The 13265-nt window shown below is 41.8% G+C and overlaps 1 protein-coding gene across 10 annotated transcripts in view; it reads right to left on the bottom strand.

Moving 5' to 3' along the window:
* LOC125162014 (uncharacterized) overlaps positions 1 to 13265 on the bottom strand; it is a 184841-nt gene that overhangs the window by 64033 nt on the left and 107543 nt on the right. The gene's annotated exons all lie outside the window — the stretch shown is intronic.

Here is a 13265-nt window from a genome sequence, read left to right as displayed (position 1 = left end):
GTCTGAAAGAGCTGGAAAAGGGCACACACAGACTGAACATTCTAAGGTCCTCCTCTGTGTCTCTGCATCCGCTGGCAATCATCCATTGGGTAAAAATCCGCCTGGATTCCAGATTTTGCTGTCTTTTTCCGAGCACAGCCTACTCACTCCGGGGCCACGGGATGAGTGATGAGGGACGTGTCAAGTGGAGAAAGGCTGCCAAGCCTTGCAAATGAGAGTGTAGTTAATACTGAGGCCGGTTACTTTCCAGATGCTTTCACATATACGAAGGACACTCGGTGAATGACGAGCTTTTAACCTTGCAGCTGGTCATTTATTTTACTGATTAGGACGTGCCACTGTCTCCACTTCCAGGTGATTGTTCACTGAATGCAATGGAGGTCTCTTGTTTACTAATCTCCAAACTGTGCGGGGTGCTGCTGGCTCATTATTGTGTTTGATCCTGCCTCTGAGTGGCAAACATTAGTGGATAATCACTTTTGATCCTTCTCACTTTGTTGTGTTAGAGAAAACCATAGAATATTTTAAATTCAAGCATTCGCCGAGGGAAAACAAAAATTACGGGTGTGTTTCAAGAAGACAAATGGAATCGAGGGGTTCCAAAACAGAGCAAACCCAGTCAACAAAATGCGCCTTCCAAAGTCATATACGGAACAATGAACCCCCAGGTAAAAAATACTCCTCAGCGATGCTTTCTGTTAGCCAACTGGGCCCTAAGGACCACACACTTTTACTTGACAATTTAGCATTTCATTGCTGTATTTATAATTTGTTTAATTTCTACCCCTCCCTTCATGTAAACTTTAATAAAATCAGGGATTTGAACAAAATCTCCAGTGGTGTGTACTTTCAGAATTGGGCAAAATCCCTTTGTTATGGTAGACTCAGAATAATTGTTTCATTCTCTCGTTGAGAGAAAGCCATGATTGCTTAACCTACAGTGGTGCATAATATGGTAAATCAGCTTAATGATGTGTGAATAAAACTATATTAAGAAAAAAGGGGCTTGTTTTCCTCGATTCAAAAGGGCCGAGAAAGAAAAAAAAAAAAAAAACAACAACCATTCTGGGTGCTTCAGGGAGCTGGAAAATCTATACCACAGAGTTCTAGGATTTTTGTTTTCTTCAAAGCCTCAGAGCAACACGAGAAAACTGAAGTGTCTTGGACAAAAGGCAAGCACATGAATAACCCACTGGGAGTGAGCTCTCAGCTTGGTTTCATATTTACACATTATAACCGGGAGTTAAAATTTTAAAATCCACAAAGGAACCAACGTTGGTTTGAAGGGATGGGCTCAGGGGTTGCAGGGAGAGCAGTCGCCCCCCCCCCCCCCCCCCCGCTAACAACATGAAGTCCCAGCGTTCGCTGCAGTTGTCATAACAACTGTTTTTAAATAAAATTTGCAGTATTCATCAAATATTGGCATCTGAAACCCCGTGCCACGTAAAAATTATTAGCTATTCGCATCTCCATAAATTGGCTTGTGTGGCTAAGGGAAGAAAGAAGGTGGGATTCTAGGTCACAGCACAGAATGGTCAGTGAAGGGGGCAAGGTTTACGAAGAATGCCCATCGTCCCAATTTGTTCCTCTAACTTTCCCTCGTAAGCCATCTCCCACCCGGGCAGACTGGCTGGTGGGCAGGGGGTAGGGACAGGGCTGAGAGGCAGGCGCCACCCTAAAAATGGTGCAAGGTGCTGTATACTAAATGAGAAACCCCAGTAGCTGCTATTAAGAGATTTGATTTTAGGGAAACGCATCTCTTGGAACCGCTAAATTCCAAAACTCCTCTCTCCTATCCTTACTTTACAGTAAGTTTGTAAACATTGTAATTCTTGCACATGAAAAATTCAAACAATACAAAGGACTGTATAATGAATCATAAGCCCCTCTCCCTTCCCAGACTCCCTCCAAAGCTACCCTTGATACTAGGCTCTATTCGTAGGCAAACATGCATTTTTATTTTCATTCAAATATTTGGAGTAGTATACATACTGTTCTGTAGCTGGGTATTTTCACTTAACAGACCTTGGAGAATATTCCGTATCAGCATGTCGAGAGAACTGCTTTATTCTTTTTCAAAACTACGGAGCTCTGTTCCTATTGGTTGGTATTTATATTATTTCATTTGTTTGTTTTGCCCTGTAAACAGTGCGGCAACAAGTATCTTTGTCCTTTTTTCTTAAGCGGCCTAGCCTTCTCATGGGCTTCCTCAGCTTCCTTATTAATCCTCTCCAGCTTTCTGACCCCCATATTCCGACCCGAATAATCTATCTCCGTGGCGGGATCAATCTTGTCACACCTCAACACTTCTCCCATCACACACACAGAACATATCCAAATTTTTCAGCACATAAAAATACTCCATGGGGTCCCATCTGCCTTTGTAGCCAGACCACCTACCACCCACCCCCCTCCCGCCCCCCACCAAACATAATGGACGATGCCCTTGCAGAAACAGGAATTCTGAAAATGTTTTCAGCTTTCCCATGGATCCATTATCCTGGAATTACTTACCTTTTTTCCTTCTACAACTTGTTGGTCGTGCCAGGAGTCAAGTTAGGTTTGACAGTTCTGAGCTAGGATCCTTCAGGGAAGCCATATCTAACTGCTTCCCACCACAGGTTTCCACCTGCTGATCCCAGATGAGATCCACCTGAGACATCAGAATTAGCACACCTGAAGCTTTTTGTATGAAGTGGAATTAATGTGTTGCTAACTAACATTTGCCTCTTGACACCTTGCCTGAACCTCAGATGTTGCTTTTGCTATGGCCTCTGCAACCCGTTAGATACCATAATCAAACTGCCTGGCATGTAAAGGAATATTCAGATAAAAGTTCTTCCCCAAGGCCACTCTGGTTCCTACTCCGCTGCCTTCCCCTGATCAAAGATGCAGGCTCATTCCCCGGTTCTTAAAAGTTAGCCTTCTGGCTCACTTTCAGTCTGACGATAGCTGACATTTCCATTCTTACCAGTCAGCAACTTTCCTTCCTCCAAACACCATCCTTGGTATTGTTTTACCCAAGTGAAACATCATATCTCCTCAACTCTAAAGTTCTAAAGCTGATATTGTTCAGCTGATGAAATACCATTTCAACCCTACAAAGATACTGGCACAGGAAAAAAATACATATTTGTTCCTCGAGGAAGGTTCTGACAAACACAAGTAACAGAAATATGCTAATAGGGGATGGCTCCCTGCTCCTTTTCCAAAGTCTAACATTAATGCAGGCCACAGACAACTGAATTGAGGAACACACATTTTAAAACGTGATTGGGGCTAACTGGTCTACCAGTCATGCATGGTGTTCAAGGGTGCAGTTGACATTGATACAATGCCAAGGATAAGCAGGAAGATCTTTAATCAATGCCATTTAAAATGAATATTGGTTCTGATTCCTCCTTCCTCTCCACAAACATTCATCGGGAAAGAAGGGGTAAGTATCTCTTCAGAGCAAGGTCACTTTTATGGGCCAGTGGATGGACAGACTATGTGTCATGATGAAAATAATAAGTGAACTCTGCTTTAAAATGTCCCCCGTGGGACCAATTGTTAGATTCATTTGCTTGCACTAAAGCATTGTCTACAAAAGAGCAAGATTAAAATATAAACATCTCTCTTGGCAGGGGCAGCCATACACGAAGGCAAAGAGACGTTTGTATTATCTATACATTTGTATTTAGCAACTGCCGCTCTGCTCACGATAAAGTAGATGTTTAAGTACGAAAAAAATAAGACATCACTCCTTTAAGAAACAAACTGCTGTAGAAAAGAATATTAATCAGATACTGTTATGTGAAAGGAAGCTGATTATAAATGTGCTTTAACAGGATCTCACTTTTACAGATGAGAAAATATGCAAATGCCAGACCTCTTTCCTCCCTGAAAAAACTGGAAGAAGCTTCACATCGGTCATAGTGCTGATACCTAAGTGGTGGAATGTGGGAGATTTGTAAATCTTCTTTCCGATTCTTTTTATAAAAAAATTTTTATGAACATATTTTTATGATAAAATGTCCACGAAAGGTATAATTATATGTACATATCCGTGCACTTTTCTGTATGTGTCTTTTTGGGAATCAAGGTTTCCCATTTCTAAGTGTTTCTAGGTTTAATTAAAGCACACTCTCAGTGGAGATGAGCATTTAATGTGAAGGAGAATGAATAAATGGGATTTGAGAGGGAGAAGGATTGTACAGATCCTTTCTCTCCTGATAGCTGCAGCATGTGGCCTGAGGGAATTTTTTTTTTTTTTCCTAGAATCCAGATGAATTCAGGGCAGGTAGTGTGAGCAGAAAACGCCCTGGGAATGCTCCAGGTATGCGCGGGCACACCTTGCTTTCTTCCTGAGGAGTTCCATGAAGGAACTGCCAATAAAATTGGAGAAAAACTGCCTTCCTAGGTTTTGACATCTAAGCAAAAACTTCCTGAGTCATGGGAGTGGCTGTGCAGGGTTTTGAACAGCATAAAAATGGAGGGAAAAACCAAAGTTCTCTCCCAGAAGCGAAAGGGAAAAAATAGGTTCAATACTAGTTTCAAGTTGACGCTTACGTGATAAACTTACCGCATTACACCTACGGTCAGTTGCGCAGAAACTTCACTTGTACGAAGATGATCAATATTTACTTTTTAAATTAACGTGTGGTGTCTGATGAGGGGAGAGCATACTGAGTCAACCCCGGATCTTTCTCGATATGCAAGGCTACACAGCCTCTCTTCCCTCTCGCGACCCCCCCCCCTCCCCTCCCCTCCCCTCCCCTCCCCTCCCCTCCCCTTCCCGGGATCCTCTCCTCCACGAGGGCAACAGAAAACAAAGACTCTGCCGCAGCTGTACTGCCCCGGTGAGGCATGCTGGTTTAATTGCATTGGTTTATACAGACTGATCTAATCAAATCAAAGTGCAGGCTTTTAAAGCCTTTCATTTCTACACTCCAAGTGCAGCGGTACATCTATAATTAAAAGGGACGTATTTTTTTTTAACTGCACAGTAGTTCTTAGTTTATAAAATGCTTTTTAAATATTTTCTCACTTCATCTTCAAACCAACTCAATTTAAGTAGCAACTTCAAGGGGCCATCTCTAGCTGCTCCGCGCTCAGAATTCTTCCTCCCACTTCTTGTGGTAACATACCTCAGTTTCCCTTGGATAGGGCACGCCTTTCCTCGTTGCATGTGATTCAGATGAGACTTTCTCCCCTCCCCAAATCCAAGTGGGGACGTGTGACCTGGGCTTAGGCAAGCAGTGTGTTCCCCCCCCCCCCCACTCCTGGCCCCAGTGATAGGCCAGGAGACGGTCGCCACAGATCAGTCTGCTGGATTACATTCCGAGATATTGGTAAACCGAGGAGATGTAAGATGAAGGCTCCCAGCCATCAACGTGATGAGAAAAGTTGCCTGTCATGGGGCCAACCCAGAGGGAAGCAGAGCTGAGACATCAAGAGAGGCACAATGTCCTGACGAAGCTATTTAGTACCTGAATCAGCCACACCTGAAGCCAGAGATACCGTTAGACCTTTCAGTTATGCAGTCCAGTGACCCCACCCACCCTCTCCCTCATCCTGCTGGAGTCGGGTTTGTGTCACTCGCAATCAAGAGTTCCAGCAGATACAGTCTCTACTCTTCACCAACTCTCAGAAAAGTGGGGCCACTTGGTCCACACAGCCCCCGTTCTGAAACACCACTGGTCCCCTGAAGGCAGATACCTGAACTGCCTGTTAGTTCTTAAAAGAAAATGAGTATTCTAAAAGGAGGTGGCTGATAAGTCATAATTCATGAAGTATGAGTTATCACAAATTTATTAGCATCTATTAGCTGAGATCCACTCACTGAAGCCACACGCATTAATGGGCAAGTTCATAAGGGGATCGAATTCTGATCAGGAAAAACCCATAGGTTAGAATACAGACAGGTTCCAATGACCGGTTCTCAGTTCTTTGCCTAATTTCTTAATCTTCTGAACCTAAGTGTCCTATATAAGCAGTAAGTATTAAGAAAATCAGTATTTATTTTTTAAAGCAGGATGTTTGAAGAGGGGAAGGCACATTTAGTTGACCATAGACCTTTCTTGATATGTAAGGCTAATGTTTGTGATAATGATATCCTAAGACTTGTGATATTTTAACATAAAATACTTAGCACACTCCAGGGCACAAAATAGATTCTCAATAACTTGATATGCTTTTAATAATTAATTAAAGAGGAGATACCCCCAGGGGGACAGTCTGGTCAGCATGCTCTGACAAGGTATAAAGCCACTAAAGAAATCAAGAACGGAGTGGACCGCAGGTCACAGAAAGAATGTAAGAAGGCAGGAAAGATAAATATGCTGGAATCTACCATTTTTCCTGGCACCAGTACTGCCAAAGAATATTCTTTTGGATTCCAAGACAAGCCTGGATAACAAACCATCCCAGTTTGACCTGGACTGATGTATCTCCTGGAACTCAAGACTTTTAGTGCTAAAACTAGTGAAGTCCTGGATAACCAGGTATGAACTGGTCATCTTACCAGCTGCCACACTGCTACATTTCCTAAGCAGTGAGAGCTCCACAGCCCAGAAGCGGAATTACCTACCAGGAAGGGCATCTGACCATTCTATGGCGGAATACCAATGGCTATCACCATTCTATGACCTTATGGCGGAAGACCAATGGCTATCACCATTCTATGACCTTATGGCGGAAGACCAATGGCTATCACCATTCTATGACCTTATGGCGGAAGACCAATGGCTATCACCTTACCACACTCTAAGAGAACCAGTGCCCAAGGTGTCAGGCAGGAACTGCAGAGAGAATGAAGCTACCAACAATCAGTTCCCTTACTCTATTTAATCCTTAAATGATTAGGAAAAAAAAAAACTAAAATCATTTTTAACAGTCTCGTATTTCAATTATCAAGTGCTGAATTAAAATGGAATGCAAACACTAAAATTTGACACACTGCTAAAAATGAACATGTCTAAAATATTAATAACAACTCTAAATGATTTATAATGCCCTCTTGGGCATATTTTATGATTTATTGATGTCATTTTAGCTGCTCCATGGGTGACAGAGTCACCTCACTGTGTGTGCGCTCTGGCAGCTTTCTAGGCTAGTTATTCGGAAAACTACACGTTCAGACCTTGACTGCATGCACCAGACTGTAGATGATATAGAAAGAGTAAAGATGTTAATTTCCCCCATAAATCAGAGAATTGTGAGGCTAAAAGGGCTTTAAAACTGGTTGCTTCCTGTTTTCTCAACTTCAAACAGGGGCATACTGGAGCTATCCTCAATGAATATGAATCTCACAACCTCCCTTATTAATTTATGATGTCCGTCTTTGTTGACAAGAAATTCTACTTTAGATCTAATCTTGTTACCCTTTCTGCATCAAGTGAAGCCCACTTTCTGGTGAGCTTTGCACCATGGTTTCTTTGAGAGCTCACTTCCTTTCTTTGACCTAATAATGCACTTTTCAAATCTTTCTGCCCATCCCACAGATATTATTGCCCAGCCCTCCACCTTATGAATTACTTCTAGTCTCTCCCCAGACTCTTTTTTGGTACCCAGTCCACTCTAATCAAAGTTGAATTTCTCTTCCATTTCCTTCTTCTCTGACATCGTCCCCATCTCTCAGTTGGTGCTCCCTCTCCAGAGACTTAAAGATCTCATCCGTCTCTCGGATGGCCAGACTTTGTTATCATCACTGACACATGTCTAGACACACATCTAAAAAGCAATGACACAGGCCTGTAATTCTAGGAAATGTCCCGCATTTAATAACGACCAGTCCCTTCCCCTCTTGCCCTCCTTCAAAACTCCAAAGCCCTCCACATAGGGATATTTAAATATGGGGAGCTTTCAGAGAGCCCATTAAATTAAATCAGGTTTACAACTGCCTGTCTCCCTATTTGAAATTGTAATCAAGACCCAGGACTCCGTGTAGTATTAATAAACTAGAAAATAAACAAGCAAACAAACGAAAAGAAACAACAACCAAAACCCAACAATCAGTCTTACTCTTTATTTTTCTGTATCCAGCATGTGATTGACTTTGTGAACTCTAGTTCATTGTTGCTGACTCATGTGTGTTTTTTCACCGGAGACAGAGCTAGTCACTTCTTATCTTATTTTGGTGACATTTGTTTTTCCTCACTATGTTACAACACTGTAATTATGTAGGCAGCTGCCAACGATCCTCAAATACAGTATGTAATTGCTGAAGTTAAAACTCCAGCAAACAATTCACCACAGGAACCAAAGGCTACATAGAGGCACGGTATATAAATCTGCCACAATTCTTCTTTATCTCAGACATTGAGAAGAGGTGATTATGCCTATAAAGATAGAAGTACACAATGGTCACTCAACATGCACTTGTTTATTGAGTGACTGTGTATAACTAAGCACCTCTCTTGTGGTGAATGTCCACTGAGTACCAGACTAGGCTTGGTCAGGCACCAGTTGAGGGTCAGGAACTTGGATTAGGTTGAGGGAGGTCTCCCTTGAGCAGTGGGAGCTGTTGGTTGGGACCTCTGGGGAGAGGCTCCAAGATGGCTAGGAGACAAAATCTTTACAGTACTGGTCAGTAACACTTGTGTAAACAAAAGGAGAGAGTAGGATTGCTTATGGGAAGCTGTCACACCTGTGACATGATGCCAAGCTGACAAGGTCTCTACCAGCCCAGTGAGGGGCGTTGAGCAAAGAGTGGACTTAGAGGGATCAGCACTGGTGGAAGTGGCCAGGCCTGGGGGCCTGAGAGTTTGGCCTGAGCCCCAAAGCTGAAGCAGACTGAAGGGGTGAACAGCGGGAGTCAGCTAAGCCCAGTCCTTGATGCTGTGCAACACATTCTTTCTTCAAAAGGAGTCTGAGAGATGTATCTCTGGGTCTGCTGCTAAGACAAAAAAAAAAGTAAGGGAGAGCCAAGGATCCAAAACTTGGCAAAATAAGTTCAAGCCAAATGAAGGTCCAGGTTAAAAAGGGTGGGAGCCAGTGTTATCGCTCCGGAGCGACCTGAGCATTAGGCTTGACACCAGCTGGAATTTAAGACTTTTTTTTATGGGCAAGAGAAGCCACAGGCATGGATGGGTCATTCTGGCCAAAAGTGCCAGGGCTATGATGTACAATTAAAACCATATGGAACATTCCCTAGGTATCTTTGCTTTAAGTAGGAACATGACTTGAAAACTTTGGGGAATATATGCCATTTGTTCTACCTTCTGGTCCTTAGTAAGAGAAGCCAAATAGGCATAGATACCACTGTCGCATATGCATGAATGAAGTCGGGTGTGGTTGCTATGAAGGCAGGCTCTGGAATGAGACCATCGGTCCAAGCCCCAGTACTACCACTACAAGTTCTGTGACCTTGAGAAAGATATTTACCCTCACAACCTTAGTTATTATATGCAAAATAGGGACAAAAAACAGCAGCCGTCTCATAGGGCCGTTGCTCAGGTTAAACCCATGTTACTCAAAGTGCAAGTCCTGGGCCAGCAGAGTACCACCATCACCTAGGGTTTTGTTCAAAATGTAGCCTATCAAGCGCCACGCCAGTCTTATGGAGTCAGGATCTACATTTTCACAAGACCACCAGGTGATTCTGTGGGCACGTTAAAGGTTGAAAAGCACTGGGTTAATGATAGGTTACCTCAAACACTTCCTGCAGGGTTTGCCGTGTAGTAACCACACAACAGATATTACTTGTTATCATTTTTGTTATTATAATCATTGTTATTTTCATCTTGAATCATCTTGGGCAGGCACAGCAATTAAGAACCTGAGCTTTCTAATCTGTAAAATGGGATCATACTAATATCCTACTGCTTGAAGTCCAGATCATCTTTCAAAGCCCTTCCAAACCCAGGAGACCTCTATGATTGTTGCATCATGATCACAGAATGGCAATGGCTAGGATTTGGCCAGCATTTACTAGGTAGCAGGTGCTGTTCTCAGTGCTTTATGTGTTTCATCGTATTTAATCATCCAGCAATGCTCTCAGATAGGATTGTTTTTAATGCCTACTTTACAGATGAATAAACTGAAGCATGGAGAGATCACATAACTTGCTCAATAAACTGACAGGAGTAAAGTCAGAATTTGAACTTGGCAGTCTAATGTGACTATTCACACTCTTATCCTTGCCACTACTCTGTCCCTGTAGCCAGGTCATCAAGGAGAGAGTTAAACGAAATGAGACTAACTCCAACACAATCAGTGTGATCAGATGCAGCATTTGACAAATCATGGCTACAGCAGGCAATACTCAGGCTGTGGGTTCTCAAATCTGGCTGCACATTAGAATATTTTTAAGAGTAGAGATTTTTAAAAACACAGACTTCTTAAATCTCATGCCTACAGATTGTTTCAGTAGTTTAGAAGTGGGACCCAAGCTTCTTTTTTTTCCCCCAAGCTGTTAGAGATGAATCTGATACAGACAGGATTAAAAAATGTATGGGTTAACAAGCTACCAATTCTATGTCCAGTAAGTAGTAAGCCAAACTTCTTTCCAAAGTAATTGGAAGGAATAGGAGGAAAGGAAGGAAGAGAGAGAGGGAGAGAAAGAGAAAGGGGAGGGAGAGAGATTTTATATTGGATTCTGCTTCAGTTGTCCTAAGAAGAATTGCAGAAACAAAAGGAAAGCCTAGGAATATGAAACTAATTAAAAAGAAAAGGCACTTAGTAATGTGACATAAATACTATGTTAGCCATTGTGGATGTAACAATTCATTCATCTCTTTAAGTGCTTTGTGCCTTCCTAATGATGTCAAACTGTAGAAGGGTTAACAGAGATAGTAGTTTTTTGGAAAAGGATGAGTTCTGTATTGGTCTGCAGTGACTCAGTTTAGATATGAAAATAGGTTCTGAAAATTGACCTGTTTGGTCCATCTGATTAGACTAGTTGATGTCCGTCTGATTGGCACTGATTCATCTTACTAGCAAGGTTTAAAAGATGAACAAATTATCAAGACTCCTCCATCCTTTGGCCAGACTATGTATTTTGGCAAAGTATGTGAAGAAGAGACCCAGTTTCCAAGTAAAGGAACTTCATTTGGTTGGTTATGGAGGTACAAGCAATTCTAACGCCTGCAACACATATCTTTGTGTCTAAGTGGTTTCCTTGGATGAGTGGTAGATGGGAATCCTACATCTCCTGAACCACTGTTACTTAGGGGTTGTTTAATGACACTCAGTAGAAAACATCTTGGTACCACTTAATGGAGGAATCTATTTCACCTTACCTCCATGAGGGAGAAAACTCTTTCAGCCAAAAGAAAGTGAACAGAACCCTCCACATCACCCAACAGAACAGTGGGAGGGCCATACCACAGCTGGAAGAGAGAAGGTGGATGTGGGACAGTGCTCAGATGAGAAGCAGAGAATGGAGGGATGGGCACTAACCCATAGTTGCTCCCAGGCACACAGGTAGAGGAGGACATTGATATTTTCTAGAGTATTCCACACTCAATCAGATCTACAGAAACAACTGGTAAGGCCTAGACTTGAAGCAAACAGTAGCCATGACATACATACAGAACAGTCTGAGAACAGCAATATGAGCCCATCCCATAATAGACAGCCTGGGACACTGAAGAATATGGACTGTTGTCGAGGGAAAGAGGAACCCAGGAGGACAGATATACTAACAGAAGATATCCCCTGAGCCACACGTGTAGAAGAGGGAGAAAATTAGCTGAAATTCCACTTGATGACAGGTGGTAGTTTGTTGTCTGTATTGATGCTAAACTTGATAATTAGTTTTAATTTCAGGATTTAGTTTCAATTATTCTCAAAAACGTATTTTATTATCTTTATAAAGCCCTTGGTTAAAAAAGACTCTCAAAAATATCATACAAGATATCTGGAAAAATAAACCCAAGCTGAACATTATGTTAGGATTCTGCTGTGCAGCCTTAGTAAACAGAAACACCTAGAAAACAATGCCTCAAGCTTTATTTTGCTCTCAGTGTAACACATTACATAGCCATCCCTCAGAGGCTGGGAAAGGATAACGGCTTTAGCAAGCAATGTGAAAGGAATCACTGTTTTTTGTGAATAGGGTATTTTGAAGTGAAAAGGATGGAATAACATTCAGACTACAACATACCCATGAAGAATCCTAGATTTGAATGAAGTGAAATCACTAGCAGAAATGAAGAGGCATTTGGGTCCAAAACAAACAGATGAGCATTTATAAATAAAGCTTTAATTAACATTTGTCCTTAAATGAAATCCTACAAATTTTACTTTCACCATTAACCTCACATCCCAGAAGTCTTCAGGGATGCATCAAGGGACTAACCAGAGCAGTGAATAATTCATGTGGAAGATAGAGCCATAGATAAAAAGAGAAGAGCAGTTGATTGGTTTTTTTTCCCAAGAAATTGTTAATGTTACATTACATTTTATTGAACCAACCTCAAAAAATAACAGAGCCTGAACATTATTATTGCCGTTATTACCTTTCCTTTCCAAGTGCCATATCTTGTTCTCTCTTGAGTTGATACATTCTGATTACTTTTGCTTACTTTAGAGATTTGCTTTTTCCAGTGAAAAATGCTTGACTAGAACCTCTCATATTCGAATTTCTTCAAGTTATAACCACTTGCTATCAAACTTAAATAATCTGCCTTATCTTATTGGAATCCGTTTGTTCATTTCCAACCTACACCTTCCATTTAACACATGGAACTGTTCTTTAGTGCCCTTTCTCCTTACCTACAAAGGACAAGCATGTCTATCATTAGTCACGGTCATAGCTACACCCCCACATCACCCAAGGAATCAGAGCAGCTGACACAATGTCTGTGCAAACATGGCTACGGGAGAATTGAGTGTGACCGAAAGATTCCCTGGGTCCAATTCACCTTGGATTAAGCTAGGGAACTGATTTCCAGGACCTTGAAAATGGCTGTGATGGAACAGACAGGCCATTTAGTGAGAGACACAGATGTGGGGCCTGGTTGGGGCTATTTGCCTCTTTTCATTTCCAGAAAAGCTTCTGCAGCCAATACTGCCCTGCAAGTCCTATCAGGCTTATCATTGTCTGTTGAAACTGTGTTATTCATCCTGGTGTATGAATCTACAGATGCACCACGTGTTTCTTTTATTTGGGGTTTTTGTTTTATGGTTTTGGTTTTGAGTTTTCTTGTTTTTAGTTATTGCTTAGGGAAACTAAAGACCAGAGCTCCTTATGCTCAGCTTTAAGCTGCTATGCTTTTCTTCCCTTGGATTTAAAAAATCCAATGTATTCCAAAAAACAAGTTAATGTTTTGAAATGGCTT

This window comes from Prionailurus viverrinus, chromosome A1 (genome assembly GCF_022837055.1).
Source record: "Prionailurus viverrinus isolate Anna chromosome A1, UM_Priviv_1.0, whole genome shotgun sequence".
In the NCBI taxonomy this organism is placed as follows: domain Eukaryota; kingdom Metazoa; phylum Chordata; class Mammalia; order Carnivora; family Felidae; genus Prionailurus; species Prionailurus viverrinus.
This window is presented reverse-complemented; position numbering and strand designations above follow the sequence as displayed.